Source organism: Protopterus annectens, chromosome 2.part0 (assembly GCF_019279795.1).
Source record: "Protopterus annectens isolate FY-2018-M chromosome 2.part0, PAN1.0, whole genome shotgun sequence".
In the NCBI taxonomy this organism is placed as follows: Eukaryota; Metazoa; Chordata; order Ceratodontiformes; family Protopteridae; genus Protopterus; species Protopterus annectens.
The window spans coordinates 1,804,024,531-1,804,041,790 of NC_056728.1; the positions used below are offsets into that span (position 1 = coordinate 1,804,024,531).

The following is a 17,260-nucleotide window of genomic DNA, read 5'->3' on the forward strand; positions in this document are numbered from 1 at the left end:
TTCTGGACGACTGAGGATAGCCTGCCAGCAGGATAACCCAAGAGTAGTGACTGCAACAGTGAAACACGAACATCTTCCGAAGCTAACAAAATCAGACCCTGCCTGGAGCTATGCCTCGAAGGCGGCATTGGACCCAAGCGGTCTAACAAAGCTTCAAGAGGCAAGTATTGCTCCATCATCATTGGAGTGGACCCAACCCAGTCAGCTGGTGCTTCGGTTAAGAGACCCAGCCCAATCCAAAGGAACCAGAGCAGAACTTGTCAAGGAGGCTGGAGTCGAAGAACTAGTGGAGGACTTCAGATCAGACCTCTACACTCACAGGGCTTTCAGATCAAAGGGCTGAAAAACTGTGGGATGGATCAAAGGAGATATCACCAAGCAAGAAGTGGATGGGAGGCTTGCGGATTCAATGGGAGATGAAAATGAATAACTTCCATCTGACCTCTGAGGAATTTCCTCATCCTATCCACAGCAACTTCTGACAGACTTCTGGAGGACCTACTGAAGAGCTGGTTGACTGAGGCCCAGACTCACTCCTCTACAGCCCTTGGAGAAAAGGAGAATGCAGCCTAGGAAAGACTGGTTCAAAGGTTAACCCAGGTGAGCAAGTTCAAGGAGACAGACCGAACACTGACCCGAGGGCATGGGAAGAGAGCATTTCTTAGAATCCAAGCATATCATGACAATCCACAGTTTTCTGAATTTTTGAAAAGGCTTCAAAGACTAAACTAATGTTGCAGCCTACAGATAATGGGTAGGTGATCTTTTGTGAGATTTCTTTAAATTCTGAAGAGGATTTCAGATTTAATGGGGGTTTAACACACTAAAGAGGGCAGCAGCATACCCATAAACACCAACAATGTGTGTCGCCAAGTGCTTTTGAATCAAATGAAGCACAAATGGAGCACTCAGTGTTGAGGCGTGATGCTCCGATGCAGTAGACACTCCCTGCAGGCATCAGCACTGGGAATCTTATGCCCACAAAAAGTGCACTTTTTAAAGCCTGTTGTTTTTTTTCCATTTTAAAAACAGACCTTTACAGAGAAAAAAAGAAAGCAAAACAGTAGATAACAATTTTAAGAGGTAAGCAGACTAACAATGGTAGAAAGAATGCCCTCTGATGGGTAGAAATGTCAGAAAAAAAGAAAAGACAGATACCAGTTATGGTATGGCAAAAACTACGAAAAAGTAGAAAGGTTGTTAAAAAGAGTAAACCGTGAGAAAGTTCGTGTAGAACTATTGGGCGAGGGAGGGTTGAGTAGAATATAAAAGATAACAGGCTTAAATTAGGTAATTATTCACACAAAACAACTGAAACTATGCAAATTAGCTCTCAGAGAGGGATTTGCATCTGCACGCAATGGCAACAAATGAGATCAGGGGTATTGTTAGCTGACTGGGGCGTAAAGGGTAGAGGAAGGAGCTCGAAAGTTAGATCCAAAAGTTAAGTATATGCAGCAGAATCGAATCAGGCATCTACATGTTGAGGAACGAAATGAAAAGGACATCAGATGTACTGTTATGTGAACATTTCTGGGGAACTGATTGTTATAAGAAATATAGCACATCGTATTTACCCTCCCCACCCCTACCGAATAAGGAGTGTCAAGGTTCACAGGGGCAGGCAAGCAGCAGGATCTACTGGGCTTTAGCTACTAAAACTTTCCCCAAAACATTACTAAAAAAAAAAAAAAAAAAACTAGATTAGCACCTTGTGAACTGTCTGCCTGCTTTATGAATCAGAGAATGGAAGAGGACAGGATATGACTAGTGCCTAGAATGGAAACATCAAGGGAATGTACAGAGCTCAAATTACTGAACAGTGTTTTGAAGGTTATGAAAAACAAGACAGTTTGCATTTTTGCATTCTTAAACCAAAACTGGTATGGCCTACTGTCATGATTGTTGGGGAGGCAAGGAGCAAGTAACAGGGATAAAATTATTTATTTTCCATTTGTTTACTGGGTTAATCCGACTGAATACAAGGTGACCGTTTTCAGTGGAGGCCTGGGGAGGAAAGCTCCAGATACATAAAAAAAAATATAAAAAATAACCATAGCTATTTTGTACAGAACATATAAAAGGAATAAAAATCAGAGTTTTACAAATGATGCAGCATACAATGGTTAGAATACTGAGAAACAAATTAAACAAGATATTATACAATATACAACTGCTTCAAGATAAAATCAAAAAAGTTTCCATAGACAAACAGGGTCAAGTTAGAAATCATAACTATAAAGGTGGCCTAAACACTTGGTCCAGAGTACTAAGCACCAAGTGAAACTACACAGTACACCTGTGATCTAGGGATGTTAAAAGTCAGGAACAGGTGAAATTAGTCTGGTTCTTTAAAGGAACATATCCAAGTTTTGAATAGGAGATCTTATAGTAGGAATTTAAAAGCATGTTTACTATTGAGACATCTAATATCAGTGGTAGAGAGTTAAATGCCTTAGCAACTACAGAATAATAAAGAGAATGGCCTGAGCTATGTAAGCAATTGGCAATGATCAGTAGGCTGGTACTGGAAGATCTTGGTTGACACGCAGTATTGTGGAAGGTGAACAGACCAGCAGGTATTTTATTTGGTTGGTATAGCAGTTGACTGGTCAGGAGAAAGTACAGTTGTGTACACTTACCATAAAATGCAGATGTTAAGAGTGTATTCACTGTTGCAGTCTTAACATATGGGTTTATCCGGCTCCCAGTAGCCCTCAGTCAGCCCGAATACCAGAGTCCTTGGTATAGGACTTCAGCTGCAGTTTGCTGTAAAAAAACCTCATGTCATTACATCAGGTATAAAAGGGAGGCAGCCAACACCATTTCCTCAGTCTTTCTTACCACAGAGCCCGAAGCAGATGCAATTCGCACTAGTGCTGGTCGGCCGTTTACTTTCTTTCTGCAGACTACCAAGTTGAAGACACCCACAGATAAGTACCCCCACTGGGACCCTCTTTTCTTGCTTTAATGAATGTCAAATAACGTTAACAGTCTTGCCTGTGGAAAACCGATTCCGCACAGTGATTTTCATTCCTATTGTATAACTTGCTTGGGCCTTCAGCACAAAGTCCCTAACTGTGATAGCTGTGCTTCTTTCAACCCGCGTACCCTACACCGTAGAACTAAGATTTGCAAATTGAGATTTTAGTGTAGCAGGTAGTTTCAGAAGGTTAGATTTGTTTAGTTAGAACTGGGGAAGCGTATAGTAAAGTGGAGAGTAGATGGATACAAGAGATAGTGATTCGGGATTCTTGTGTGAGGAAGCTCTTGCAGTAGAGTGAACCTAGTTTATCAACTTTGGCAATTGTTAGTACTACATGTATTTGTCGAATTTTAGGTTTTGGTGCTTGGCTTGAGTTACTGGTGTGATAATGGTTTGTTGGAGGATGTTATTGAGAATGGCAAGGTAGAAGCGAAAGTTTTGGATGGGTGGAAGATCACGAGTTGAGTCTTAGATGGGTTTAGTACGAATTGGGAGGAATTTAGCCATTTTGCTATAGTAGAAAAAGCTTCCTGGGTTCTGTCTTGGAGTAATTGTTGAGAGGAGACTGAGAAAATAAGGGTGGTGTCATCAGCATACTTTACTATATTAGTTTATTGGGTAGCTGATGGGATGTTATTGGTAAAAATCCCAAACAGTAAAGAAACCAAGAATAGATCCTTGCAGAACACCTTGTCCCACTGGGAGGAGAGGGGAGAGTGAGTGAGTTATACCATTTACCAGCTTGTTGCCTGAGGGACAAAATTTTTTAAACTACAGTAGACAGGAGTTATCAAGACTGAGCTTAGAGAGAGTCGATAATTTGAAGTGGGATGCCATGTCAAATGCCACTAAGGTCTAGAAAGAGAACAGATACCAAGTTACTGACATTTCTTTGTTGGTTGACGTGGTCAGTAAAGGATACAAGGGAGTGGAGAGGTGGTACTATGGTTTGGCTGAAATCCATTGTTTTGTTTGTACGCCAAGTTGTCCAAGCTACATCTCCCTGGTTCAGTAGGGATCTCTGTTTCTAAACGCACTTGGGTAAAGCCAACACACCACGAAAACTTTTTGAGGTAAAGTGTACTAACATTACCAATAATGTAGTACTGAGACTAGTCTCAAACAGTACGTAATCTTTTAAAAAGAAAGGTAACACATACAATACGAGGGGTTATGGCAAGCATCTAAATGTAAAATCAATGCTGGACTTGCAGAGCTACAGTTACTGAAAAAGTGTCTGCAAAAGTTTGCATATTTTGCTTAAGAAAGCAAAAACTGCAATGTGTTGATGCCAGGTTGGGGGCATTTGGAAGCAGTGACTGCTATAAAAATATAACAGAGTACTAATATCTGACAAAACATTCTTGGAACTATATAACAATTTAACATACACTTGGCGTAATTCTAATATTAAGACATTATCTGCTGGGGAACAGTACGTCAAACGTTAATCTGTTGAACAGTAATTTGCATGTTAGGTACAGAGGAGGCATCTGCAAGCTGGCAAGAAATAGTAGGCATCCATGATAAAACATCACTGCGGAAATACTGGCCTTGCGTTATTAAAGACTCTGCAGAGCATTATAAAAATGACTAAAATTAGAAATGGGCCATTATACAAACTAAGTCGCCTAGGCAAATAATTGGTGCTAGAAAATGCCCGTAAACAGCTGGACAACAGAAAAACTGCAAAACAATGTAGTGCACAACAAAATTTAACACTAATGGAGGGACAGCCATAAAGGCCTGCAGCTCCGACATCAGCCTGGGTGAAGTAATGGTCAAAAGAATTGTCTTCCAAGAAAAAGAAGTTATGTACCTACCATAACGTTCCATGTTAGTTGTCTTCTAGCCTTCTTTCTTGTTAGTTCATTTCGGAGCAGATCCTCGGCTCCAACTCAGTCATCTTAAATAGCTCAAGAGCTGTTTACTGGCTCGAGACTACCCTATATCCCATGATGCTTGGCGCTAGTTATTCAGATCTCGTTTGAAAAAGCTATTCCAGACATAAAAGAAAGAAATTTATCTTGGAAGCCCCCTGGGGGCCCAACTGTGAAGCTATCCAAGCAGAAAAAAAAAAGACAACCAGAGAAGGTTTAGCCAATGAAAAATTTAAAAGGGAAGCTCCTCTCGATCCACTAGGCTAGGGGGATGGAAGGTGGGATGCAAGAAAGAAGGAGAGAAGACAACTAACATGGAACGTTATGGTAGGTACATAACTTCTTTATGTTAAGTTGTCTATCTTGCCTTCATTCTTGTTGGTTGGGACAGCGTCCCTAGCACCTACTATCCTGGGTGGCTCACTGGAACAGACTCTTCAGAAGAGTGGAACCAAAATCAGCCCTGCTCCTGGAAGCAATGTCTAATTTGTAATGAGAAATGAAGGTATGTGGGTTAGCCCACGTAGCAGCTGCACAGATAGATTCCATGGGTAACCTACATTGGAAGGCCACCGACGTAGCCAGAGCCCTAGTAGAGTGGCCTTTAAGTTTGGTAGATAATTTTTTGTTTCTCAGCTGGTAAATTAATGAAATAACTTGAGACCACCTAGATAATGTTACCTTTGAGTTAGGAAGGCCCCGTCTGCCCTCAGCATAGGAGATGAAGAGTTGGTCGGATTTCCTGATGTCCTCTCTCCTATGTAAATAAAAACGCAGCTGTCTGTGGACACCCAACTGGTGCAATTTATATTCTGCGTTATTGGTGTGATTAGGAAAGAACACAGGAAAGTCTATGGACCGATTCAAATTATTTTGTGTACAGACCTTAGGAAGGAAGGAAGGAAGGAAGGAAGGAAGGAAGAACTGGTCCATAGAGCGACCCTATTGTTATGGAAAACTAAGTATGGGGACGAGTACATAGAGCCTGAAGTTCCTAAACACATTTGGCAGAAGTAATGGCTACCAGAAAAGAGGGTCTTCCAGGATTAAAACTTAATGGAGCAAGATGCTGCAGGTTCAAAGGGTGGCAAGATTAGGGAAGCTAGCACCAAGTTTAGATCCCACGGAAGTGGTGGATCCCTTGCTGGGAGCCTAAGCAGAGCGGTTCCTTTGAGGAAGGCTTTACACAGCTTATGAGACATGATGTTATTAGAAGAAAACCCAATGTGAAAATTCGAAATGGCAGCTAGCTGAACCCTGATTGTAGCAGAAGCAGAACCAGAATGGAAGAGTTACGCTAAATTCCAGAATCTCGTGGACAGGGGCTGAAAAGGGATCTATATTCCTAGCTTCTCCCCAGCAAGAAAAATGTTTCCACTTACTAGTGTTAATTTTCCTCGTTGTGGATTTGTGGGATGAGATAATAAATTTCCCACACAGAGGAAGAACTATTAGGAAGCCTGGCTAAGGTTGGAAGTGGAGCAACCAAGCTGTGAGCTGGAGTGTTTGAAGGGATCGATGCAGTCTGCACGATTGGTGAATCAGTAGATCTGGAATAGGATCCAGAATCCAAGGCTGCTCGAGAAGATAATGATGCAGGAATGGGAACCATACCTGTCGAGGCCAGTAAGGGGCAATGAGGATCATTTTGCAACCCAACGCAGTTGCTCTCTGTAAGAGTTTGGGTATTAGGGGAAACGGAGGAAAAGCGTACAGAAGTCCCCGAGGTCAATCGTGGACTAGAGCGTCTCTGGGGGAGTGGCCAGGAAGAGGAAGGAGGGAGAAGAAATTGCTGCACTTGCTGTTGAAAGGTGTGACGAACAGGTCGCAGCACGGCTGACCCCATTTGCGAAAGATTTGTTCTGTAATTACCTGATTTAGAGACCACTCGGGAGGCATGAGAATTGCTCTGCTGAGCCAGTCTGTGAGGACATTGGAACTCCCAGGGATGTGCGTTGCAATCAGTAAACTTTGGGAAGAGATTGCCCACTGCCAGAGTCTGACTGCTTCTCGACAGAGGATAGGACCAGGTTCTTCCCTGCTTATTGATGTACCACACCACTGGCATATTGTCCGTTTGAAATGCAATGGACCCAGGAGGGAGTGTGTCCTGAAGGGCTTGCAACGCTAAAAGCACAGCTCTCATCTCCAAGACATTTATATTCAAATGGTACTCGTGAGGCTGCCAGGTGCCTTGGACTGTCCTGCCCTGATAATACCCCCCCCCCCCATCAGTGAGGCATCCATGGTCACTGTGGCGAGACTGGAGGTGGTAGCACAAATGGTCTGCCCTGGGACACTGATGGGGAGACCATCCACCAAGCGAGGTGCTTCTTGCATGCTTCTGTGATCATAATCTTGTGAGACATAGGAAGCTGCTGGAAGGACCACTGTGTGAATAGAAGCCACTGGAGAATTCTCATGTGAAAGCAGGCCAGGGGAAGAATTGCTGATGCCATGGAACCCGGTGTTCGGAGGACGAACCTGACTTGAATTGTTCTGCATTTTAATAAAATCTGTACTTGTTGGTGAATTAGTGATACCCTGTCTGGTGGAAGGTTTGCAAACATGATCATGGTATTTAGATTTGCGCCTATATAAGTGATATGCTGACAGGGCAACAATGCAGATTTTTCAAAATTTATTGTGATACCTAGCCTGAAACAAGTTTTGATAGTGTAGTCCCTGGCTTGCAGGAGGTGATGCCTGGTGGAAGCAGTAAGGACCAGTTGTCTAGATATGGAAACACCTGGAATCCTTGACGTCTCAGGTGAGCCATAACCACTGCCATACATTTGAACAGCCTGGGGGCTGTGGTGAGACCAAAGGGCAGAGCTCTGAACTGATCGCGATTGGCTCCAAGCCGGAAGCGAAGGAATCTTCTGGAGCACCTGTGCATCTTGATGTGGTAGTACGCATCCTGAAGATCTATACAGCGCATCCAATTGTCCTGACCCAGGAAGGGTAGAATGGACTGTAGCGTGACCATCCAAAACTTCGCGCTCTGTACAGATCTGTTTAATCTGCTGAGATCCAGAATGGGTCTCCAGTCCCCTGTCTTTTTTGGTACCAAAAAGAACCTTGACTAAGTTCCGGATCCAAGTTGGTCTGCTGGGATTTCCTGGATGACTCTTGTAGCAGCTTTTAAATCTCTATGGCTGCTTGTTCCCTTAGATTGGGTGGAACATCTGGAAGGGACTTGCTGGACTTTAACGGGGGTTGAGCAAAGGGGATTTTGTAACCTCCGGATATGATTGACTGTACCCACTTGTCTCAAGTTAGATCTTGCCAGGCTTTGTGGTACAGTGAGAGCCTTCCCCCGACTGCCTCCAGAGGCAGGCAGCCGGGCAACCCTTCAGGGATGCTAAAAGGGCTTCTCAGAGAAAGATTCTCTGCTGCCCTGGTTCTGCAGATGCCCTCTGCCACGAGGGTGGCGTCTGTTATTGTTCCCTCCTGACCCAAGAGGAGAACTCGCCATGTGTGTCAAGCAAGGCTCCATGGGGTTTCCGGAACCACATCTTTCCACTCTTCTGACGCTTGGGGTATGGTCTAGGAGTGGAAAAACAGACTCCCCACAGCAGAGAGTCTTGCCTTCTTGTTCACACCTGGTTAGGGTGTCTTTCACCTGTGATCTGAAGACAGCAGAACCATCAAAGGGGGTATTGGTGAAAGACGCTCTGAAGGGCTCCGCAAAATTACATAACCGCATCCATGCGTGCCTCCTAAGAGCAACGCCTGTGCCTGCGGCTCTACTTGCACCATCGGCTGCATAAGAAATGAGCCTCATGGAGGACTTAACTGAATTCAGAGTTGCCAGCTGAGAGGCCACCTTAGCTTGAGCCCCCTCAGCTGATGGATCTTTGAAGGCATCTCCAAGTTCTTTGAGATCCCTCTGAAGGCGGGTGAAATGGCACAAATAATTCAGAGACCTCATGGAGAAGACTGCTGAAGCAAACATTCGCTTCCCATATCGGTCCATAGTCCTAGACTCCTTGTTAGGGGGATGGATAGATGAAGTTTCTGCCAACTCCTTCTTTGCGGCTGCTGCTACCACCATGGCATCGACAGGTACGCCCTTAATCAAAAACTGTTTGCCCTGAGGTGCAGTTATAAATTTTGCAAGTCTCCTGGGGGTCTGTTCCACTGTCTGGAGCTGACTACGCCTTCCGAGCCACCAAAGACATAAGTGGGTCAAAAGGCGGAGACACCCAGGAGGTGGAAAGTTGGGTACCAAACACGTCCAGGAATACAGACATCCTCACAAGGGGCTAGGGTATTCCAGTTCCCCTCTGCCTAAGCATTTACAAAATGTCTGAAAAGGAGACATCTTCAGAGGAGGATCTCTGGGACCCTTCCGAATCCTTGAAGTCAGTATCTGATGCGACAGACTCAGGGACGTCAACATGCTTCCTCTTGCACTTCTTAAGAGGTGGTTCCTCTGAGTGATCAAGGGAGACCTCGGAAGAGGAAGAAACACCCATGGGGGTGCTCTGGAGCGTTGGTTCCCTACGCTTGCGGTCTGAAGGAGGGGCAGATGCAGGCACCATAGGGAGAGGAGCCGATGGGGCTGACCGTGGGACTGACTCGGGGGCCAGTACACTCCTCATGACCTCGAAGGCGCCCCCACCTGGGCGCAGAGAAGACTCCTGCTCCGAAGAAACCGGAATTCCTCTCCGCACCGAGGGGGACAGCTCCGAGGCCGATGCAAGAGCAGAGGTCACCTGCGCCGAACCTCCGAGGGGGAGAACGTGGTCGAACAAGGGTAAGATGCCACTTGCCCCTCGGAGTGGACGAGGGAGTCTCGGCGCCCAGATCCCTCCAAAGCAGCAAACCACGACAGCAAATCCCTCAAGACAGCAAACCAAACACATAATCACACAAAAACCAACTCTGAGGCTCTAAATAAAGATCTGCCTAAGCAGCAGAGACCTCCAAAGCAGACACCCAAGCAACCGCTACCCCAAAACAAAACACGTGCAACACATCTCACAAAGCCAGTGTGCCGAACAGTCACAACCTTTAAGACTAAACACACCTGATACACTTGTAATAGGTGACTATTGTCAGGGCACACTGACGTCCCGCTCACCAGGCTGAACAAGGAGAGGGTCACGGTGAGCAGCCTGACTGCCGCTAGGATCCACCACAACACAAGCACTCAGGTCACTCCAAGGCAAGTACAAATATGACTCAGTCATTGTCCATGCTGGTGTGAATGACCTGAGACGTACCTCCCTGGACTACATGGAGACAAAGGAGCTTTCTGAGCATGTAGCCCAGGCCGGTATGACCCTGACCTTGAGTAGCATCTTACCCTCACCACGAATGATGCCACAATATGAAGACAAGATGATCAATTTCAACAATTAGCTTAAGTACTGGTGTCATTCAAAGGGGATCCAATGCCTGTCAGCTTGGGATGATATGCTCGACAAGCCACGATGCTTCGCTAGGGACGGCTTCCACCTGTCACCCCTGGGCTTTCGGATATTGGCAAAGGCTCTTGCTACCCCCATAGTGCCTTTTTTAGGCAAGGCTCAAAAGACAAACCCACCTCCATAGGTATTACAAGGGATAAGAAACTAAGAGTAATGCTACTCAACGCCAGAAGTCTAAACCTCAAGATGCATGCACTCGAAACTCTCCTTAGCATGGAGAACATAGATCTGTGCAGTAACAGAAACCTGGTTCAGGGCTCCCGAGAGCACCCCAGCACTACCAGGTTACACCTCATACCATTCTTTTCGGCCCCAAAACTTGGACCGAATCACAAAAGGAGGGGGAGTATCAATATTCAAAGATACCCACACCTCCAGGTTGGTGGCAAAGCACGAAGCATCAGAGACTATCCATGTGCAACTAACAGTGGGTAAAACTGCCTTCCAGTTTATAGCCTGCTACAGACCACCCTCCCAAACCCAGGAACCCCACTCGGCCTTTCTGAGAACACTGGAAAATATGAAGGCCTCTCCAAACACCATTATATTGGGCGACTTCAACTACCCAAACATAGACTGGGAGCATTACTCTAGCTCAAACACCCTAGCCCAAAGGTTCCTAGAATTTATAAACTCAAATGCTATGGAACAACTTGTTACCACTCCCACAAGACGGGAAAATATACTGGACCTGATCATCACCAACATGGGGACTCTATGCTCCAGACCAGAAGTGTATCCCTCACTGGTAAGATCAGACCATAAACTAATCTCACTGGATATTCACATCCCGACCCCACCCCCTGCCCAGAAAACCACAGTGAAAAAAGTACAGTTTTGTACCTACCATAAATGTAGATGTCCGATAGATATGCAACTGCAGTCACAACATATGGGTTGTCCTGCCTCAGGCAGCCATCGGTCGGCCGGATTCCAAAGTCTGGGTCCGACGTCGGCTGAGGTCGCATTTCTCTCCGACGTCAGAGCGGCTGGAGTACATAAGCATCAGCCGACGCCATTTTCTTCAGTGTTTCTTGCCCCAGATGCCAGGTGCCCTCCAATGAAGGCTGTAATCAAATTGGAAGATAAAAACAGGATTCCAGACAAATAAGTAAGCAATAAACAGATACACCATAACAGATATCCCCAGCTAAGAAAAACAGGGATAGGAGTGGACCCAAGGCATAGAGGGGATTGGAGGGAGGGAAAATCCGACTGCAGTTGCATGTCTATCGGACATCTACATTTATGGTAGGTACAAAACTGTACTATGTCCTTCAAGAATGCAACTGCAGTCATAACATATGGGTTGAATACCATAGCTTAGCTGGGGGAGGAGGAATGCTCTAGGAAAGAGATGGTGTGGCAATCAAACCCTGCAGGACTGCCGAAGCAAAGCCTGCTCTGGATCTGGAATATAAAGGGAGATTATAGTGTTTGGAGAATGTATGCATGGAACTCCATGTAGCAGCTTCTAGAATGTCTTTTGTAGGCACCCCTCTTAAGAATGCTGTAGAGGTGGCTGTAGCTCTGGTGGAGTGTGGTCTGACATTGGCTGGAACATTCTTCCCATGGAAGGAATAACAAAATCTGATGCAATGTCCAATCCATTTTGAAACAAGTCTGTTTGGAAATTGCTTTTCCTTGTACTCCAGGGGCGTAAGCTACAAAAAGCTGATCAGACATCCTACTGGTCTTGGTTCTGTCCAGGTAGTAGCGAAGTTGTCTATGAATGTCCAAGGTATGCAACAGTCTTTCCCCTTTGCTCTCAGGATTGGGGAAGAAAGTAGACAGGTGAATAGCTTGATTTAAAGTAATCCTAGATACCACCTTTGGCATAAAGGTAGGGTTGGTTCTTAAGGAAACCCAGCCTCTGTGAAAGATTATGAACGGTGGTGTTGCCATTAGGGCCTGTAGTTCCGAAACCCTTCTTGCTGAGGTAATTGCCAACAGGAAAGCTGTCTTCCATGATAAAAATTGTTAGTCCACTGAAGCTGCTGGCTCAAAGGGAGGTAGACTCAGTTTTTCTAGGACAAAGTTGAGGTCCCAAGCTGGCACTGGAGCCTTTCTTGGTGGCTTAATGTTCTTGATTCCCCTGAGGAATTGCCGTAGCAAAGGATGTGAAAACACAGGAGGATCAGTGTTATATCTAGCTGAGATAGCTGAAGCATGTATCTTTATGGAAGAATATGAGAGTCCATTCTGTAGCATATCTGCCAAATATTCCAGGATGAGTGGGATATTCAATAATGATGCATCATGTCCCTTACTGGTATTCCAAATGCTGAATCTCTTCCATTTTGCTAAGTAAACCTTTCTGGTGGATGGTCTTCGAGCTTCTGTTAATATCCGCTGAACTTCCTTGGAGAGTGATAAATTGAGGTTATTCATGGGATCTCCCAGGCTGTTAGCTGCAGTGTCTGAAGGTTTGGATGCAGTGTTTTGAAGTTGCGTTGAGTCAAAAGTAGGGGCCATTGGGGAAGGGCCCACTTTTTGTTGTGAGACATGCTCCGTAGTAGTGGGTACCAGTGTTGTCTTGGCCAGTCTGGAGCTATTAGGATCCCCTTGGGCCTCTCTGCTTTGATCTTTAGTAATACTGTGGTCATCAGTGGCAGAGGTAGGAATGCATAGATTTTTAGAAAGTTCCAGTTGAATAAAAGAGCATCTATTTTCCAAGCTTGTGGATGGTATGTCCTTGAACAGAATTTTTGTAGATGATGGTTGAGGTGGGAGGCAAATAGATCTACTTCTGGTCTGCCCCACGTCGAGGTGAGTTGTGTGAAGATTTTTGGATGCAACCTCCACTCGTGTGGATCTATGAAATTCCTGCTTAGGCTGTCCGCCAGCACATTGTCTTTGCCTGGAACAAACTGGGATTGCAACTGTATGTTTAGGCTCAGTGATTTTTCCCAAAGATTCATTGTCAGTCTGCAAAGGGGGTAGGAATGGGTGCCTCCTTGCTTGTTTATGTACCACATCACAGTGGTGTTGTCTGTCCGTATCAGTAGATGGCCTTGCTGAAGTTGTTGTCGAAAGACCTCGATGGCATGCATTACTGCCAGCATTTCCTTTTGGTTTATATGCAGATGTGTTTCCTTTGGAGACCATTGTCCTTGTATACATCTGCCCTCCATGTGCGCTCCCCATCCAAGGTCTGAGGCGTCTGTGGTCATGGTCTGTGTTATCTGAGGTTTTTTGAATGACATACCTGTGTTTGCCTGGCTTACCGAGGCCCACCATAGGAATTCCTTTTGTAGGCATGGAATGAGCAGTATGTTTGTCTCTAGGTTGTTGCTGTGCTGAGACCATAGGCTTTTTAGGTACCATTGAAGCTTTCTCATGTGTAGTCTTGCTAATGGAACCAGGAGAATGCAAGATGTCATGTAACCCAGGGCCTGTAGGAATTCCCTTGCAGTCATCTGGGTGAGTTTTGCCAAACCTTTGAAATAATGAGTTAGTTTCTCTTGCTTGTCTTCTGTCAGGTAAGCCATTTGAGAGGCTGTGTCTAGATTGATTCCTAAGAAGGTTATTTGCTGGGATGGCTGAAGTCTTGACTTTTGGAAGTTGACTGTCATACAATTGCTACAGGCTCTGGGATACACATAGTTCAAGTTTTTTGTCAAAATCAATTTGTCGTCCGCTTGTATGAGGCAGTCGTCCAGGTATGGGTAAATTTGGATCCCCTGGAGCCTGCAATGAGCAATTACTGAAGCCAGGCATTTTGTAAATACTCTGGGCGCAGTAGATAAGCCAAATGGCAATGCTGAGAATTGATAATGCTCTGGCCCTGCAAGAAATCTGAGGTATCTTCTGCAGCTGTGTCCGATAGGGACATGCAGGTATGCTTCCTTGAGGTCCAGAGTAATCAGCCAAGACCCCTTGCCCAGCATGGGAAGGAGTTGCTGTAGAGTCAGCATTTTGAACTTTGGTACTATGAGAAAAGTGTTTAATGCGGACAAATCCAGTATTGGTCTCCACTGAGTTTCTTTTCTTGGAACAAGGAACAGTCTTGAGTAAAACCCCTGGCTTTGTTCTTGTTGTGGAACTCTTTCTATTGCTTTGATCAGAGCAAGCAAAGAAATTTGCTTGATAGCCTCTGCCCTCTGGTTTTGTGGTAGGTTTGGCATGCCTTGTTTTCTTGGTAAGGTATGAAAGTGGAACCTGTAACCTTGGTCTATAATGTCCAAAATCCATTTGTCCTTTGTCAATCTGTGCCAATTGTCTGAAAACAGAGATAATTTTCTGCCCAAGGGAGCTTCTATTTGCTCCTTGGTTAGCGGAAATAGAGGAAAGTCATTGAGATTGTCCCTGTGGGGCAGGGGAGACCCCTGTGTCACTTCTTTGGTTTGCTGGTTGCCATTGTCGTCCCCTTTAAGAACCTCTGTATTGTCCTCTTCCTCGGCCACGCCTGCTTTTACCCCTTTGAAATCTTTCAGGATTAGGAAAGGACCAGTTTTTAGAAGGCCAATTCCTGCTGAATCTGGGTGGCTGAACCTGGAGGAAATCTTTGACCGTCTGAACTGATTTTGCTTTTTCCTCTATGGACTTTAACACATCTTTAGCATTAGTACCAAAAAGCTTGTTCTTTTCCAAAGGTGCATCAAGAAGTTTTGCCTTAACATGATCTGGTAGAGGTTGTTCTTTTAACCATGCATGTCACGAATGACCGCCCTGTCATAGCTGCCCTACATGAAGCTTCCAATGCATCATATCCACACTGCAGAAAGTGATTGCTGACTTGCTGAAAATTATGTACAGCTTCCTGCAAAGACTTCCTGTCTAAAGGTTCAGGAGAGGCCAATGTTTTCTGTAAATCATCTAACAGGTAATCCTGATATTGAAACATATGAAAGAGGCAATTCAGAGCTCTCAAAGTAGTGGAGGTGTAGACCTTTTTCCCCCCATCTCTCTAATGACCTAGCTTCCCTGTTGGAAGGCAAGGGATTTTTAGAGGTGGATGCTGAAACCCCTTTAGGTCCCTGAGAAATAGTTTCTAAATCAACAGCATGGGCCCTAAAGAAATGAGAATGTGTCTCTGGGACCCTATAATATCTGTCTGGCTTGGCTGGGGCAGGAGGAAGAGTATCCGGGGTAACACTGGAATCAGAATATAGGTCATCCAAAACATTAAGCACAGGAGGTACAGCCAGGGGCCTGTGTTAGGGCTTTTTAAGGAAGGTTCGAAGGCGTTTTCTGGAATCAGAATATTCCTGGCCTTGCCACTTAAAATGTTCCCTCATGGTATGTAAAACTTCCCCAAAAGAAATATCCTCAGGAGGGGAGGCCAAGGGGATGGAATCCTCTGCATCCGAGTTCTCATAGGTCTGGAAGGGCTCTTCCTGGCCATTGGAGTGAACAGTGTCCTCAGAATCTTCATCTGAAGGGATAGGGTCAGAGGGTTCAACCCGGGGCCTCTTATCAGGAGGAGGCTGGGATCCCCTCTCAGGATGGGCCTGTAAACCTCTAATCATGGAAATTAAGTCTGCGGCCATAGTCATGATTTGTGTTTCAGGAGTAGGCTGAGATAAGGCCTTAACAGTAAGGTGCTTGGTCTTGCTGGCTGCCTTAGCATGTGTGTAGGCCTTAATAGACATGGCCATAGGAGGCCTAGCAGCTCCACGTGCAGGAGTGACCTTATCTACAGCAATGATCCCAGGCATTTCCTCGGTTTCAGTATCCGGAGGAAAATCTATAACTGGCGTCGGTGCGGCCTCAGATATCGGAGGTGTCGGTAAAGCGGTGTCTTCGGTTCGGAGCGGTGAAATAACAGTCTCAGGGGGAACTGGAGCACTTGAGGTAGGCTTTGGCATGGAGTCGGAGGAAGACGCGGGCAGAGGATGCCGGTCCCGGTCCTTTCGTTTCTTAGGAGTCTGCGATGTCGGAAGTTCCGACGGCATTGTATAAGCAAATTTATCGCCGAAAAAGTCTTCAGCGAACTCCGCACGGCGCCAAAGAGTGCGCTTATTGAAGCGAGCACAGGCGACACAGGCCGAGATGCCGTGGTCTGGGCCAAGGCAAGGGAGACAGTAAGAGTGGAAATACTTATGAGGTATTTGTTTACCACAAGACAGACAATTGTTAACTTTTTCAGTAATTTCTGACATCGGCTGAGGTAAGAAAGGTCCCCAACGGGGTACTTAGCTTTTTTGATGACTTCGGATTCGAAGAATTCAGGAGCTGACCGACCGGCACTTGCGAACTGCTTCTGCTTCGGGCACCGCGCGGCAAGAAAGACTGAAGAAAATGGCATCGGCTGATGCTTATGTACTCCAGCCGCTCTGACGTCGGAGAGAAATGCGACATCAGCCGACGTCTGACCCAGACTTTGGAATCCGGCCGAACGAGGGCTGCCTGAGGCAGGACAACCCATATGTTATGACTGCAGTTGCATTCTTGAAGGACATCTTCTCTAAAGCAAATTTCACACTCCTCAAAACAGAGGTGGAATCCTTCAAAGCCCCCGGGTCTGTGGAAAATATGGCCCAGACCACAGAATCCTTTATAAACGCATTCTATGAACACCTTCAGGAATGCATGGATCATGCAATCCCAAATAAAACCAAGACCCTATCCTCCAAAGGCAGACGTCCTGTCTGGTGGACCCCAGCCATAAACAAACTATACAATAGAAGGAGGAAGCTACTAAATGACAGAGCAAAATCCCAAAAAGGGAAGGCATCACTGATCAGTATTAGCAAAAAACTACGGGCACTCAAAATCGTCTAAGGCCAGCTTCGAGAGAAAAATTGCACAGGACACCAAGGATAATCACAAGGCTTTCTTTAGTTATGTTAGGAACCTGGGTGGGAATTCCCATATATGCTCAGAATTAGTCCAAAATGACAAAATACACTTAAACAACAGACACTGCCAACATCCTAGCTGACAGGTTCAGCGCAAAGTCCCCCCCCCCCCACCAAAAGGGCAAATATCTATCCCAGCAGAGTGCTGCCCCC

At 45.6% G+C, this 17,260-nt stretch overlaps 1 protein-coding gene across 1 annotated transcript in view; it reads right to left on the reverse strand.

The window, feature by feature from the left end:
- Window positions 1–17,260, reverse strand: part of FBXO42 (F-box protein 42) — a gene marked incomplete in the record, with an annotated part of 1,591,641 nt that overhangs the window by 1,443,728 nt on the left and 130,653 nt on the right.